Below are 18,092 nucleotides of genomic sequence, written 5' to 3'. Positions count from 1 at the left end.
AAGTCCGACAAAAGAGAAGCAATGACTTCTGTTCAAGATTAGATTGATGAATTTCCCGACAAAGTAATAAGTCAGTCAAGCAAGGCAGATTAGGCAGGTAAACAACGTAGGTGTATAGATGGTATAATACGATAAATACGCTGATCACGTAATTACCTAACCAATCCAGCCTATTATCAACAATTATCGGGATGAGTGGTAGTTATACACTCAGTTTACTATATTAATTTTGAAATTCTGTATACTATTCATCATACCTTGATGTCCGATTGGGCATATTCCTGGCCGGACATTTGGAAAATAGCGTAGGACATGTCCGGAATATACGGGTGAAATCCCAACACTTAAGAAACTGAAATTCGACATGAAAAGTGACAAATTTCGTAACTTTCGACACCTGTCCGGAATATACGGACGAAATTCCAACACTTAAGAAACTGAAATTCGAAACGAAAAGTGACGAATTTCGTAACTTTCGACACAAATTTTCATGCTGTTGAGGGTTAGTTGACAACGATTTTATTTTTTATGTTGTTAGAACAGGTCTAGCTGCAAATAAAACGATTTTCAATTTTATCGCAAACCCTGCTCCAGTGGAGTTATCGCAATTTGAAGAAAGAGTATAATTCAGGTGTCTGCAGACATGTATTTTGTGTAGTGCCATGACACCTACGGAAAGAGAGGTTGCATTGGATGACCATTATAATATGGTAGGGTGAGACCTGGGCCCTGTTTCACGAAATTTTAACTAAAGATAAAATCCAAATTTTAGTAGATACTTCAATTTTGATTGGCTAAGAACTAATATCAATCTAAAATTATCCAATCAAATTACTAAAATTTGGATTTTATCTTGGTTAAAATTTCGTGAAACAGGCCCCTGGACTATAATCACCAACCAAAACTTAGTTCGCTATTGGTCGATTAACGGCTATAGTAATGGTACAAAAATGGTCGAAATTTGACCTGAAAATGACGAAAATCAGCCGAAAAACGTAATCGGGCTGTATCTCAGAAACGGTTGATTTCTAAAATCGATGATTTTGGCTGGGGAGTAGGCTCGATGGGTCGACCAAACCCTGTAAATATGAACTCAGTTGGCCGACCCCCACCTTCGAACCTTCTGCATGGTTTTCTCGTGGAATGGCTCTTAAAAATAAGACTTTTAATAAATAATATATAGATAAGAAGCGAAAGTTTGAAAGGAATGGACCAAATCAATGAGGAATAATTACAGCCGACTTCTTATTAGCCTGCGTGTACTCTAACTGGTGGTAGGCCTACGCAACTCCCGAAGCAGACAAATACTATGAAATAGGAAACAGTGATCCAATGGGGCTGCAATTCAACTGGGGTGATGTTAGCTGCGATGTTTATTAATTTCCATAATTTTTCTGTAAACGCAAGTGACAAAAGAGCGTATAATACCGACATCCAAACTAAACATAATATCAAGGCCGTATATATATCGAACTTTCAATCAAATTGACTGACATGCGGCCTCGCTCAACAGCGGCCTCGCATGCTTGTATCTAGCATGGCAACCGCTTATTCATATTTAATTCCCGTATGGTATTCAAATTTATGTCAGTAATATTCCTACAAAATTACGAGTTTTCGTAATTCGATATGATGAAATTTGCCGATCCGCGCCTGTTTCAATCAAATTCCGCCAGTAATATTCCCCAAAAATTACGAGTCTTCGTTTATACGTCAGCAAATGAAGAAATGCGTCCGAAATAAGAATTATTTGTGGTGATGTCAAATCATTTTTGTAAAATGGTATTTTAAAATTTCATTGATAGTTAAATTACTTGTAAAAGGCATACATAACTTCTGTGTATGGCGTATGTGACCCTTAACATATACAGTTTGTTTCGTAGTAAGCACTGCCTTGCATAGTAAGCAATTTTCGTGCGATAATCGAGATCGCAGGAAAGTGCCACTGTAGATGGGAATTTAAGTAGTTTCATTACTGAGGTTTTGAAATTTATAATGACTGTCCATTGATTTGGGGTATTATATACTATTAGGATAATATGTGACATCAAGGACTAGTTTCTACATGCTGTCGGTTGATATCAATGGATTAAACTTTCCGGCAATGGAGAAACCACGTAGATAAGGTTGATACTCATTATTGGATTGATGAAAAGTCTGACAAAAGAGAAGCAATGACTTCTGTTCAAGATTAGATTGATGAATTTCCCGACAAAGTAATAAGTCAGTCAAGCAAGGCAGATTAGGCAGGTAAACAACGTAGGTGTATAGATGGTATAATACGATAAATACGCTGATCACGTAATTACCTAACCAATCCAGCCTATTATCAACAATTATCGGGATGAGTGGTAGTTATACACTCAGTTTACTATATTAATTTTGAAATTCTGTATACTATTCATCATACCTTGATGTCCGATTGGGCATATTCCTGGCCGGACATTTGGAAAATAGCGTAGGACATGTCCGGAATATACGGGTGAAATCCCAACACTTAAGAAACTGAAATTCGACATGAAAAGTGACAAATTTCGTAACTTTCGACACCTGTCCGGAATATACGGACGAAATTCCAACACTTAAGAAACTGAAATTCGAAACGAAAAGTGACGAATTTCGTAACTTTCAACACAAATTTTCATGCTGTTGAGGGTTAGTTGACAACGATTTTATTTTTTATGTTGTTAGAACAGGTCTAGCTGCAAATAAAACGATTTTCAATTTTATCGCAAACCCTGCTCCAGTGGAGTTATCGCAATTTGAAGAAAGAGTATAATTCAGGTGTCTGCAGACATGTATTTTGTGTAGTGCCATGACACCTACGGAAAGAGAGGTTGCATTGGATGACCATTATAATATGGTAGGGTGAGACCTGGGCCCTGTTTCACGAAATTTTAACTAAAGATAAAATCCAAATTTTAGTAGATACTTCAATTTTGATTGGCTAAGAACTAATATCAATCTAAAATTATCCAATCAAATTACTAAAATTTGGATTTTATCTTGGTTAAAATTTCGTGAAACAGGCCCCTGGACTATAATCACCAACCAAAACTTAGTTCGCTATTGGTCGATTAACGGCTATAGTAATGGTACAAAAATGGTCGAAATTTGACCTGAAAATGACGAAAATCAGCCGAAAAACGTAATCGGGCTGTATCTCAGAAACGGTTGATTTCTAAAATCGATGATTTTGGCTGGGGAGTAGGCTCGATGGGTCGACCAAACCCTGTAAATATGAACTCAGTTGGCCGACCCCCACCTTCGAACCTTCTGCATGGTTTTCTCGTGGAATGGCTCTTAAAAATAAGACTTTTAATAAATAATATATAGATAAGAAGCGAAAGTTTGAAAGGAATGGACCAAATCAATGAGGAATAATTACAGCCGACTTCTTATTAGCCTGCGTGTACTCTAACTGGTGGTAGGCCTACGCAACTCCCGAAGCAGACAAATACTATGAAATAGGAAACAGTGATCCAATGGGGCTGCAATTCAACTGGGGTGATGTTAGCTGCGATGTTTATTAATTTCCATAATTTTTCTGTAAACGCAAGTGACAAAAGAGCGTATAATACTGACATCCAAACTAAACATAATATCAAGGCCGTATATATATCGAACTTTCAATCAAATTGACTGACATGCGGCCTCGCTCAACAGCGGCCTCGCTTCATACACTCTATCATTTAGCCTCGATCTAAAATTCCCGGGAGTATGATGTCAACGTAACGGTTAATCTCCGCTTACGACGCCATTTAAAAATTTAATCAATCAATGAAATCCTGTTTAAATCAAAGCCGAATCCAAGCCATCCGTGGGTCTACAGAGTTGATTTTGTGCTTGTTGTGTAAATAAAGATCTAATTTATAATTTCTATGACATCTGAAGCCTAAATAAAGACTTGCAATAATCAGATTTAGCTCTTGCATAATGTATGTTTAAATTTTTAAGATATAAAAGATACATTCTCAGGAAAGTATTTATAGGGTAATTTTTTTTCAATAAAGGTATGGCAAATTTGGTATATATTTGGAAAGTAGAGACGACCAATCTTACTAGAAAAATACTGGATGGGGTAGGCACTGGGCAAAGATGTCAGGGTATTACTTACCGCCAGATTGACTTAGGAAGCGGTTATTGAGGGGATTAAACGTACCACGCAAAATAATTTGGCAGAAGATAATCAAAGAATTTACTTAGGCTTCAATATGTACGGTAAATGGACAGTAAGTAACAACAAAAACATTCTAAAATGGGCCCTTCCTAAAACAAGTAACGTGAGAAACATGGCTTCTAAAAATAGATTTTTACTTTTTGGGATACTTCCTCCTGTATACAATGTTTTGAGAGGCATTTGAAGCAAATATTTGATAGATTAATTAGTTTGAATATGTTTTTAGCCCAAATATATCATCAGTTTGTGCATGGAAAGGCATCTCTAACTTAAGCATTTCAGATTTTATCTTAATTGTTAAGTTATTAACTTAAACTTTTAACCCTTTCATTGCGTCTACCCGGTAGTACCAGGTATTCTAAAATGTCGTTAAAATGCCCATAGCTGCAAGTACCATCTATTGTATTTTCTATACACTAGAACATATTTCCACGTGTTTCAAAGAAAGCGACAAACCGTAAAATAGCGGAGTCTCTTGCTTGGTGGCATATCGGCAGTCCAACTGGGTATTATTTGCATCGGCGATATACTACCGATAGAAATTAATGATCGCCGGGAACAGGTTTTCTGGTGTGCAGGGGAAGCTTCGGGCTCGTCGTGGGCCATTTGGGACCATCAGGAGGCCAAAGGAGAACTGCGAAAAATTTCAAAGCTTGCATTGAAATTTTTTCCGATGAGTTCCCAACATTTTGTCAGGAAAACTGCCAGGGAGGCATCCCGGCAGCGTTCCAGATCCACGGGAAAGCTCTGAAGATACTTCCGTTGAGCAGTGAAGCTTCAGCAAAATATTTTTTTCCCGAAGCATTCCCTATTCAAATATCCTCAAAGGTCCCCTGATAAGTCAGCAAGGCATCACCAATGCGAATATCTAAAGGAACCGAGATTTTTGGGTTATAAACTTACATTTCAAGTTTCAACAAAATCGGATAAAAATTGTGACCTCTACAGTGTTCACAAGCCAAAAACGTGATTTTTCGTACAATCAGGGGCCATAATCCATGAAGTTACGGTCCGATAGATGCCGATATCGAAAGGAGCCAAGATCTTAGGGTGATAAACCTATATTTCAAGTTTCATTGAAATCGGATAAAAATTGTGACCTGTAGACTGTTCACAAACAATTGTTGACGGACGTCCGGATGGACGGACAGGGGCGACGACAATATACGTCCACATAAAAATGTGGGCGTATAAAAAAGATAATTTTTCGCAAAATAATTTTTTTATTGAACATTATACCTAACATATTGAAATTTTTTGAATCGTATCACTCTAGACAAAATTATATCAAATGCAAACAATGCACATTAAAATTCATATAAATAGCAATCTCTATAGGTAGAATATACATTGAATTATGTTAAATGAATGAAGATGCTATTATTTTTGGGTCATAAGACAGTAAAGATGACCATTTTAGTAAATATAAAATGTCTCTTTTGAATTGGACAGACGCATGGCACATTTATTTTCCTTTCAATTATTAACTGTTGCTTATAAAAATTTTCTTCAAAAGTTTAATGTAATAATACATTATCTAAATCTGAAGTTTCAGATTAATTAAAAATTAATTGCATTGCTAATGTTACATGTGGACAGACATTCTGGCAGATTTGTAACATTAGCACTAAAGTTTGAAGAAAATTTCTATTTATAGTGTTGATGTAAGTAGGCTAGTTACTGAGATTTTTTACATGCTAAATAAAGCATAATATTAAGAATTTAAGATTAATATAATAAAATATAATCATATATATTCCTGAACTGCAATGCAGTAATGACGGGTTTCACCAGTGCCCCGTTACCCTTGAACATATGCACTTCCGGTACCGATGAAACCATTAAACAGGTTTCCATTTAAGCATTGCACACATCACATAAAATGTACGCAGAATCAACCAAATCCGGCAATATCAATTCATTGTATACATTCATTACATGTAAGTGATCCTGACAACATTACATTACTTCCGGTGATAATGAAAATGTTAAATTAGTTTCATGAAATCAGAAATAGCATAAGGCATCACATGGTGAAAATTTTATGTAAATCGAATAATATTTGCCACTTTTATAGACCAAAATCCTTGAAAAGTGACTTGTAGAAAATCGTCTATTTCTCTGCAACCGTACAAGTTAGAAACCATTTTTTGGTATTTGTATGATCGTGTGGGTTCAATCTATTTGTTGATTGGAATCAAATATCGTAATTTTAAAAACAATACAAATCAGACTCATTTGAATAAAATATCTGTTTTGAAGGCTAAAAATACAGTTTTTGCCACAATGATGTTACTTCCGGTAACAAGTGTTAAATTACTTGTATGAAATCGTAAATGGCAATAGGTATCACACACTGGGAATTTTATGAAAATCGAATAATAATTGACACTTTTATGGACCAAAAACCTTGAAAAGTTACCTGTTGAAAATCGTCTATTTCTCCGCAACTGAACAAGTTAGAAACCATTTTGTGATATCTATATGATCGTTTGAGTTCATTCTATTAGTTGATTGGAATCAAATATCAAAATTTTAAACAAATAACAAATAAGACTCATTTGAATAAATTACTGGTTTTGAAGGTTATGAATACAATTTTTGTCCAAATTACGTCATTTCCGGTGACATTGAAAATGTTAAATTGGTTTGACCTGGTAAAAATTGTCATTACGCATCAAATGGTGTCACTTTTATGAAAATCGAATAATAATTGACTCTTATACAGGCAAACTAGCGTAAAAAGTGACTCATACAAAATTGCCCATTTCTCGGCAACTGTTCATATTACAAATTAATTTTCACATACATTCTCTTCGTATGGATTATTGCTACTAGTTTATGAAAGTCGCGAAGAAATATTTTAAAATATGAAAAGCCTGAATGGGTTGTGAATAGCTCATTTTTTCACCATTTTTCACCTTTAAATCGAAATGATCCGAAAACGAAATAAAAATTAAAAAAACTGAGCACGATGATTTCTGCGCATTAACAGGGCAAACCATGGGTTCCACGTCGGCCGTATATGCTGGTCGGGACCTACGGCTATGGAAAATGACCGTTCCTAGATCTGACCTTACAGGGCACACCCTTTCAGTCAAACTAGATTTGAAAAAAATAATATTTGCTTTCAAAAGGTGGTACTGAACTCTCAAAATTGCAGTTTTTGCAACTTTGTTTTATACAAATCAAACAATAAATAATAATCCAGGACGGAAAAACTGAATTAGCCAATGGGGGCCAAGGAAAAATACGGTGACAAAAAATGTTGACATTTTTTGTCAAATCAGATGACCCTTTAACCCTTGGTAAAATACCACATAAAAATATTCATTAATAAAAAAGGTTTTCGTAAAAATTTAAATTTTCAAAATTTGGCGCCTAATATCTCCGACGATTCGTCGAAAATAAAAAATCCAAAGAACCTTAGCTATGTGCCTTGTCTCTGGCTATGTCAAAATGTATCAAATATTACCGGTAACAAAAAAAATGATATTTTGGACCACGGAGCATATGAACTTTGTTTGATACAAATCGAACAATAAATAATTAATCCAGGACTGAAAAACTGAATTAGCCAATGGGGGCCAATGAAAAATACGGTGGCAAAAAATGTTGCCATTTTTGGTCAAATCAGATGACTCTTTAACCCTAAGTAAAATACAACATAAAAATATTCATTAATAAAAAAGTTTTTTATAAAAATTTAAATTTTGAAAATTTGGCGCCTAATATCTCTGAAGATTCGTCGAAAATAAAAAATCCAAAAAACCTTAGCTATGTGCCTTGTCTCTGGTTATGTCAAAATGTATCAAATATTACAATCAGACAATTATTGATAACATTACGGCAAAATATCGAAAAACGACAACTTCGGTGATTTCGGACATTTCGCATTGTCGCAGAACGTTGGAAATAGCTTTAAAATTTAAGTCAAACCCACTTTCACGGTAAAACCAAAGACATCGAATCGATCGGACAAGTAGTTTCTGAGATATGCTCAAATGGAAAAATAATAATAATAATAACTAGAACTGCAATGCAGTAATGACGGTTTCACCGGTGCCACATTACCCTTGAACTTATGTCACTTCCGGTGCCAGTTACCCAGCAATATTAATTTCATTTATACATTTGTTACCATGTGTTACATATTTAAAAAAAGTGATCCTTACAAAATTTGTTACTAACTTAGCTGTCTTTTTAATGGGAAATTTCTCGACAAGGGAAGATGCTAGAAACAATTTTTGGACATCTATATGATCGTATTGATCCAATCTATATGTCCATTGGAATCATAATGTTAAACGAATGATAAATATAACTCACTTCAAAACAATTTGAAGGCTAATAATACAGTTTTTGCCAAAATTACATTACTTCCGGTGATAATAAAAATTTTACATTAATTCTATGAAAATATAAATGGCATAAGGCCTGACATGGTGAAAATTTTATGATAATCGAATAATAATTGACACTTTTATAGACCAGAACCTATATCTCTGCAACCAAACAAATTGGAAACCATTTGGTGATATCTGTATGGTCGTATGGGTTTTTGCCTAAATGTCGTCATTTTCAGTGACAGTGAAAATGTTAAATTAGATTGACCTAGTCAAAGGTGGCATGAGGCATCACATGGTTAACAAAAATTGAAAATCGAACGATAATTGACTCTTTTATATGCAAAACCAGCGGCTGCCAGGCAGGATACGCCCACATTTTCGAGAGATGGATAGAGAACAAGCTTAGAAGAAAGTGATTTTTCCTACAATCAAGGGCCATAATTCAGGAAATTACAATTCGATATGCACAAATATCGAAAGGAACCGAGAACTTTGTGTTATAAACTTACATTTCAAGTTTCAACAAAATCGGATTAAAATTGTGACCTCTATAGGGTCCACAACCTTGATATACCATATTTTTTACGCTATTTGAGAACGAATGGCGGCCATTTTGTCCGTCAATTTTGGGCCGATTTTCACAAAATTCGAACTCGGCCGTCCTTAGGGTGTAACAGTGATATAATAATACGTTATTTTAAATCGGATAAAAATTATGACCTCTATAGGATCCACAAGCTAAAAACGCGATTTTTCGTACAATCAGGGGCCATAATTCAGGAAGTTACGGTCCGATATGCGGAAATATCGACAGGAACCGAGATCTTTGGGTTATAAACTTACATTTCAAGTTTCAACAAAATCAGATAAAAAATGTGACCTCTATAGATTCCACAACCTTGATATACCATATTTTTACGCTATTTGAGAACGAACGGCGGCCATTTTGTCTGTCAATTTTGGCCCGATTTTCACGAAATTCGAACTCAGCCGTCTTTAGGGTGATATATTAACACGTTTTTTTAAATCGGATAAAAATTATGACCTCTATAGGGTCCACAAGCCTAAAAACGCATTTTTACGTACAATCAGGGGCCATAATTCAGGTAGTTACGGTCCGATATGCGCGAATATCGAAAGGACCCGAGATCTTTTGGTTATACACTTACATTTCAAGTTTCAACAAAATCGGATAAATATTGTGACCTCTACAGTGTTCACAATCCAAAAACGTGATTTTTCGTACAATCAGGGGCCATAATCCATGAAGTTACGGTCCGATAGATGCCAATATCGAAAGGAACCGAGATCTTAGGGTGATAAACCTATATTTCAAGTTTCATTGAAATCGGATAAAAATTGTGACCTGTAGACTGTTCACAAACAACCTTAAATCCAAATGGCGCAAATACAAAACTGATATAAAAAAAAACCCCAAAAACTAAGCCCAATATAATTTGCGCATGTAGTAGGAGCATTTTATCTTCATTGATAAGATTTGTAGAAATTAAGATTTTTCCTTAGGAAATTTTAGGCAAAATTACGTCACTTCCGGTGCCGACAGAAAACTTTATAGGTAGAAACAAGTTGAGAATTTGCACCAAGGAGTATATGAGCTTTTGTTTTATACAAATCAGGCAATAAATGATTAATTTAGAACCCATAAACTGTAATACAAATGCGAAAAGTCTTAAAAAGTGATCCTGACGAAATTGGTTATTTCTTTGCAAGAGAAGAAGCTAGAAGCTAGTTTTTGACATGTTTATGATCGTATTGATCCAATCTATATTTCCATTGGAATGAAATATCATAATGGTAAACGAATACTAAATTTAACTCACTTCAAAAAAATATTTGTTTTGAAGGCTTAAAATAAAGTTTTTGATAAAATGACATTACTTTCGGTGAGAATGAAAATGTTAAATTAGTTTTATGAAATCGAAAATCGAATAATATTTGACACTGTTATAGACCAAAAACCTTGAAAAGTGACTAGTAGAAAATCGTCTATTTCTCTGAAACCTTACAAGTTAGAACCCATTTTGTGGTATCTATATGGTCGTATGGGTTCATTCTATTTGTTGATTGAAATTAAATATCATACTTTTAAACAAATAACATATACGACTCATTTGAAAAAAATATCGGTTTTGAAGGCTAAAATTCAGTTTTTGCCCAAATGACGTCACTTCTGGTGACAGTAAAGGTGTTAAAATGGTTTAATCTAGTCAAACGTGGCATTCGGCATCAAATGGTGAAAGAAAATTGAAAATTGAATAATAATTTATTCTTGTACAGGCAAAATAACACGAAATGTGACTCATGCAAAATTGCCTATTTCTCGACAACTGCTGATATTACAAACTAATTTTGACATACATTCTCTTTGTATGGGTTATTGCTACGAGGTTATGAAAGTTAAAATGAAATATTTTGAAATATGAAGACGGTGGATGGGTTGTAAATAGCTTAATTTTACACCTTTTTTCACATTTTAATCGAAATAGCCCGAAAACGAAATCGAAATTAAAAAAACTGAGTCCGATGATTTGTGCGCCTTTGCATGGCGTATACTTTTGGTAATATCAAATTTTGAAAAAAACATTATTTGCTTTCAAAAAGTTGTACCGAACTGTCAAAATATGTCAAAATTGTAGTTTTTGCTGATTTTACTTCACTTACGGTGCCGACACGAATCTTTACCGGTAACAAAATAAATGACATTTTGGACCACGCAGCATATGACCTTTCTTTTGTACAAATCGAATAATAAATAATTAATCTAGGACTGAAAAACTGAATTAGCCAATGGCGGCCAAGGAAAATTACGGACACAAAAAATGTTGACATTTTTAGTCAAATCGGATAACTCTTCAACCCTGGTTAAAATATCATATAAAAATATTCATAAATAAAAAAGTTTTTTGTAAAATTTTAAATTTTCGAAAATTGGCGCTTAATATCTACGAAGATTCGTCGACAATCAAAAATCAAAAGTAGCACAGCTATGTGCCTGGTCTCCGGCTATGTCAAAATGCATCATATGTTAATACTACGTCATTTTTTTAAAAAACGCTTAATATCTACGAAGATTCGTTGACAATCAAAAATCAAAAGTAGCACAGCTATGTGCCTGGTCTCCGGCTATGTCAAAATGCATCATATGTTAAAATTCGATGATTATTGTTAATACTACGTCATTTTTTTAAAAAACGACAACTTTGGTGATTTCGGACATTTCGCATTGTCACAGAATGCCCAAAATAGCTTTAATCTCTAAGTCACACCCACTTTCCCAATAAAACCGAAGAAATCGTATCGATCCGACATGTAGTTTCTGAGATACAATCAAATTGGAAAAAAAAAAAATAATAATAAGAATAATCTTAACAAAAACAATAGTTTTTCACACAAGCTACGCAGTGTGAAACCCTAATAATAATAATAACTAGAACTGTGACGCAGTAATGACAGGTTTCACCAGTGCCCCGTTACCCTGGAACATATGTCACTTCCGGTACCGATGAAACCATTAAACAGGTTTCCATGTAAGCATTTCACACATCAAATCAAATGTAGGCAGAATCAACCAAATCCGGCAATATCAATTCATTGTATACATTTGTTACATGTAAGTGATCCTGACAAAATTACATTACTTCCGGTGATAATGAAAATTCTAAATTAGTTTTATGAAATCATAAATGGCATAAGGCATCACATGGTGAAAATTTTTATGTAAATCGAATAATAATTGCCACTTTTATAGAACAAAAACCTTGAAAAGTGACCTGTAGAAAATCGTCTATTTCTCTGCAACCGTACAAGTTAGAAACCATTATTTGGTATCTGTATGATCGTGTGGGTTTAATCCATTTGTTGATTGGAATCAAATATCATAATTTTAAAAACAATACAAATCAGACTCATTTGAATAAAATATCTGTTTTGAAGGCTAAAAATACAGTTTTTGCCACAATGACGTTACTTCCGGTGACAGAAAAAGTGTTAAATTACTTGTATGAAATCGTATCACACACTGGAAATTTTATGAATAATAATTGACACTTTTATGGACCAAAAACCTTGAAAAGTTACCTGTTGAAAATCGTCTATTTCTCCGCAACTGAACAAGTTAGAAACCATTTTGTCATATCTATATGATCGTATGGGTTCATTCTATTAGTTGATTGGAATCAAATATCAAAATTTTAAACAAAGAACAAATACGACTCGTTTGAATAAATTACTGGTTTGAAGGCTATAAATACATTTTTTGCCCAAATTACGTCATTTCCGGTGACATTGAAAATGTTCAATTGGTTTGACCTAGTTAAAATTGAAATTATGCATCAAATGGTGTCACTTTTATGAAAATCGAATAATAATTGACACTTTTACAGGCAAACTAGCGTAAAACGGGACTCATGCAAAACTGCTCATTTCTCGGCAACTGCTTATATTACAAACTAATTTTCACATACATTCTCTTCGTATGGATTATTGCTACACACTGGAAATTTTATGAACATCGACACTTTTATGGACCAAAAACCTTGAAAAGTTACCTGTTGAAAATCGTCTATTTCTCCGCAACTGAACAAGTTAGAAACCATTTTATGATATCTATATGATCCCATGGGTTCATTCTATTAGTTGATTGGAATCAAATATCAAAATTTTAAACAAATAACAAATACGACTCGTTTGAATAAATTACTGGTTTGAAGGCTATAAATACATTTTTTGCCCAAATTACGTCATTTCCGGTGACATTGAAAATGTTAAATTGGTTTGACCTAGTTAAAATTGACATTACGCATCAAATGGTGTCACTTTTATGAAAATCGAATAATAATTGACACTTTTACAGGCAAACTAGCGTAAAACGGAACTCATGCAAAATTGTTCATTTCTCGGCAACTGCTTATATTACAAACTAATTTTCACATACATTCTCTTCGTATGGATTATTGCTACTAGTTTATGAAAGTTGCGAAAAAATATATTAAAATATGAAAAGCCTGAGTGGGTTGTAAATAGCTCATTTTTTCACCCTTTTTCACCTTTAAATCGAAATTACACGAAAACAAAATCGAAATTAAAAAAAGTGAGTCCGATGTTTTCTGCACTCTTACAGGGCACACCCTTTCAGTCATACCAGATTTGAAAAAAATAATATTTGCTTTCAAAACGTGCATGAGAGATCAAAGGAAATAATATCCAAAGTGTGTAAAATATAATACCACTTATTGTCAACAAATGCTATTTTGGTAAGCAACTAATTAAGAATTAGGGTTTTCATCTTGAGAAATATGGAAGTTTGTGATACTCAGTAAGTTTGTAGATGACCATAATATGCCATATTTTTAACTCCATGTAAAGACATCAAAAGTTGGTATGAAAGAATGTTCGAACAGAAACATAGCTACATTTTAAAAGATTTTATAAAATAAAACTGAATATAAATGTCGCAGGGTTAATATTTGTATTAATGTTGTGCTTGAGTATTTTATTTTTGTGTGTTGAGGTTGTCCATAGTCTGTTCATGTGTGCTTGTATATTGGATTTGATTGGTTTGGAACTTCATCTGCGAAATGCACAGGGATTAAAATGCAGTCCACTACACACAATCATTAGACCACACGTTGAATGGTAAGATTATATTAAATATATTTTAGTCAAAATTATATCAATCATCTATAGCTTCAAAGTTATTGATTAGTTACGTATGACATGATTTGTCTATATTCGGATATGAATATATACAGTAAAATATTAACTGCTATCTTTAAAGTGGTGTACATGTATTCATGTGTTATGTATCATGTTATTACTCGTAACTTTGTTATCTGTATTTTGTGTATATTTTGCAGGTCATTTAAAATCATTATTTTTATACAGAACCTTAACATGTCTTGACATGTTTTATAAAGACCCCGTGGCATAAACTTACCATTAAAGAAGTCAGAATGGACGGACTTTTCATTAGCTGCCAAGTCCATCAATAGAGCACTCGATCCACCAGCCTGGAGTAGAAACAAGCCAACAGTGAGGCTCATGTCCCCCACCGAAATACCAAAATAAATAGATAACACATAATTAATTGCACATTTATCTTTTTCAAAAGTATCGAGTAATCAAACTGATTATCTATGCTTGGTCTAAGCATAAAATGTTAACAATCAAACTCAGTCAGATTTTGAAGTATCTGGTAGTGAAACTATACACTAAGTTTCATCAGTTAGAATCAAAGTTATCTTGTCCCAAACCATCGACCAATGAAATTGCTTAGCTCTGCTTAGCTTTAGCAGGAAATATTAATCATTGAACTCAGTCAAGACATTCGCCTAATGAACATATATACCTAGTCCGGCAGAACTATGGCTGAACCTTGAAACTGTATACAAAGTTTTTTTATGATTGATTTTAGTAGCCTAGGGTGTCCGCTTTAAGAATATACCGGGTGAACATGGGTCACCCTGGAGCATTTTGAGAAATTTAAGTTGGCGTCCAAGACGGCCGTCATTTCAAATAATCTCCTTTTACACCCATAGTATTTTGTCTAGGATGTTAATTTTGGTATCTAACCATATGTTGTTGAGGCCAAGGAATACACTGAAATCATTCATTATGTTATGGGGTGATTAGATGATAGTAAAATTCAAATGCCAGACAATATAGCTCTTTAACTCGATAGCGGCGGTTGGACGGCGATTATTTCACCAAACCAAACTATATCTAGAGACAAACTATATATTTCTGGACATAGGAGCATATGAGTGATACAATAACACCACATACATGCCTATCAGGGGATCCAGGGCCACATGGGACAGCCCTAAAAAAGGAGGGCACAAGCTGTGTTTTGAACATTTAAACCAGCGGTTGCCAGACAGGATACGCCCACATTTTGCAACAGATGGATAGAGAACAAGCTAAAAACAAACGCAATTTTTTGTACAATCAGGGGCAATAATCCAGAAAGTTATGCCTGAAATGTGCAAATATCAAAAGGGACTGAGATCTTTGGGATATAAAGATATGTTTTAAGTTTCATCAAAATCGGATAAAAATTGTGACCTCTAGAGGGTCCACCACCTTCGTATTACACACTTCTACACAATTTCTATACATAGAGCGGCCATTTTGTCGGGCAGTTTCATTTCGATTTTCCCGAAATACGACTTAACCTTCATTATGGTGGAATGGTGATGTATTTAAATCGTTTTTAAAATGGGAAAAAAATTGTGACCTCTACAGAATCTGCAAGCTAAAAATGTGATTTTTCGAACAATCAGGGGCCATAATCCAGGAAGTTAAGTTCGGGTATCCGCGACTATCAAAAGGAACCAAGATCTTAGTGGGTAATGGTGATATATCCACACATTTTTTTAAAACGGATAAAAATTGTGACCCGCTACAGGAACCACAAGCTAAAAACGTGATTTTTTTGTTCAATCAAGGGCCATAAAACAGGAAATTATGATCCGATATGCGCGAATATCGACAGAAACCAATATCTTTGGGTTATAAACCTTGATTTACCAGATGTTTACACTATTTGCATACAAGGGGCAAACCATTTTGTTCAGCAGTTTTGTCACGATTTTCACAAAATTTAAAGTCAACAAATATAACAGTGATATATTTTTTTAAATCGAATAATAATTGTGATCTCTATGGGGTCCACAAGCTAAAACGCGATTTTTTGTACAATCAGGGGCTATAATTCAGGAAGTTATGGTCTGATATGCGCGAATATAGAAAGGAACCAAGATCTATGGGTTATAAACATGCATTTCAAGTTTCATCAAAATCAGATGAAAATTGTGACCTCCAGAGGATCCACAACCCTGATACGCAATATTTTGACACAATTTGCGAACGAGGGGCGGCCATTTTGTCCGTCAGTTTCAGTTCGATTTTTACGAAATTCGAATTCAACCATACTTAGGGTGTAACGGTGATATATTCAAACAGTTTTTTTAAATCACGTCCACATGAAAATGTGGGCGTATAAAAACCCAATTCTACCCGCAAAATACGAAAATAACCCCCACACAACTAGGTAATATACAGTTTAATCCTTTAGTCGTGTGTCTGGTTGCAACCTGCGACAGCACAGGCGCAATATACTGTACATTCTAAGCCATCCCTAGAGGAGTTACAAGCAAGCATACTACTTGGGGTGTCACTCTTGCATCCACATCTGATGAGCCACAGGAGAAAGTTGACTGGTTGTAATGTTCTCAATTTAGTGTCTTTAACCCAGCAATACAGTTCCGGATTACGATCTTCCAGTGAACGCCACACAATAGTATGGTAGTGATATCTTTTTACGTTGCCTGCAAATGCATCTTTGTTGGAGCAAGACTACATGGTTTAGGAAGGAATGATGATGATGATATATTTCCAGATGCCTATACCCTTCGGCGTGTTTCCGGCATTGATTTGCAAGAGCTCTGTCCGTAACAAGCTGACAAGAATCATGTTACAATGAAATCACCAATCAAAGAAAGAACAACCGTTGACATTGGTCAAACTACGGAGAAACACATGTCAATTATTATTGAAATCCTACCAGCACATACTCTTTTTATTATTATTATTATTATTATTACAGCATATGTATAGTGTGCCCTTTCATATAACATGTTCAGGTGCCCTTTACAAAGTGACAATGTAAATCATACATAAACAACAAGATTATGGACATGTTAACGATTGTCTACAGAGTCAGTTAAAAGCCTGATTAAATAAATGTGTTTTAAGTTGTTTTTTAAAAGAATATAGAGATGTACAACATCTTAAATAGTAAGTGCAGGGGGACTGCACCACACAAAATTTACACAAAAACAAATACACGGACAGGACATCATACTCAGGAAAACACAAACATAATGACAATTCAAAAAAAGTGAATGGATCCGGGGGCTAGCCGTAAGCGTCCACTGCGCTGTACAGTCCCGGGTCTGTAGTGACACAGACGTCACTCAAATTTGAAAACAATTAGGAATACAACCCAAAGTGTAATGCCAGCATGAGTCATGATCTGTTATATGCTACACGAAATGCGAATGTAAGCATATGTAGTAACTATACAAGTAACCACATCGGTGAAATGTATAAAAAAGTAGTCTAAACTCTAAATTCAATCAAGAAACGTTTAAGTATTCAATACATATAGGGTACATGTTCCATCGTCACAAAAACAAAAACAAAACTGAATACAAAGAAGCAAAAGAGAAATGTAGACTGTCTCGAGGGACAGCTGTCTGCTGACTGAGAATGACGTCATATCACAATAATAAGGGCGATAATCCAGATAAAATAACGTTGAAAGCTTAAAAAACCATAAGTCTTAGCGACTAATCGGAATTATTAAGTTATGTAATTGTACAATATATAATATATTAATAATACCCCACACAAGAAATGCAAAACAGGTATGTTGAAGAAATCGTACTATGTAAGTGTATTTATAACGGCATAACATTAAGGGAGGTAATTCAGACAGGGTTAGGTAACTACAGAAAATCTAAAATAAAATTTAAATTGGA

The 18,092-nt window shown here is 34.5% G+C and overlaps 2 long non-coding RNA genes across 3 annotated transcripts in view; one reads left to right on the top strand and one right to left on the bottom strand.

Moving 5' to 3' along the window:
* LOC126830605 (uncharacterized) overlaps nucleotides 1-18,092 on the bottom strand; it is a 99,668-nt gene that overhangs the window by 42,791 nt on the left and 38,785 nt on the right. The gene's annotated exons all lie outside the window — the stretch shown is intronic.
* The window catches only part of LOC126830296 (uncharacterized), a 57,314-nt gene that overhangs the window by 32,563 nt on the left and 6,659 nt on the right, over nucleotides 1-18,092 (top strand). Inside the window, exons 2-3 of one of the 2 annotated variants that reach the window (XR_008786253.1) lie at nucleotides 14,060-14,184; nucleotides 14,406-14,659. The exons of the other annotated variant lie outside the window; for it this stretch is intronic. This is a non-coding gene — a long non-coding RNA (uncharacterized LOC126830296). Of the gene's footprint in view, nucleotides 1-14,059; nucleotides 14,185-14,405; nucleotides 14,660-18,092 lie in introns of those variants that run through there. 2 annotated transcript variants of the gene reach the window in all.

The sequence above is a fragment of the Patella vulgata genome, chromosome 1, assembly GCF_932274485.2.
Source record: "Patella vulgata chromosome 1, xgPatVulg1.2, whole genome shotgun sequence".
Lineage (NCBI taxonomy): Eukaryota > Metazoa > Mollusca > Gastropoda > Patellidae > Patella > Patella vulgata.
Note: the sequence above shows the minus strand (reverse complement) of the source record. Positions and strands in the feature narration are given on the sequence as shown.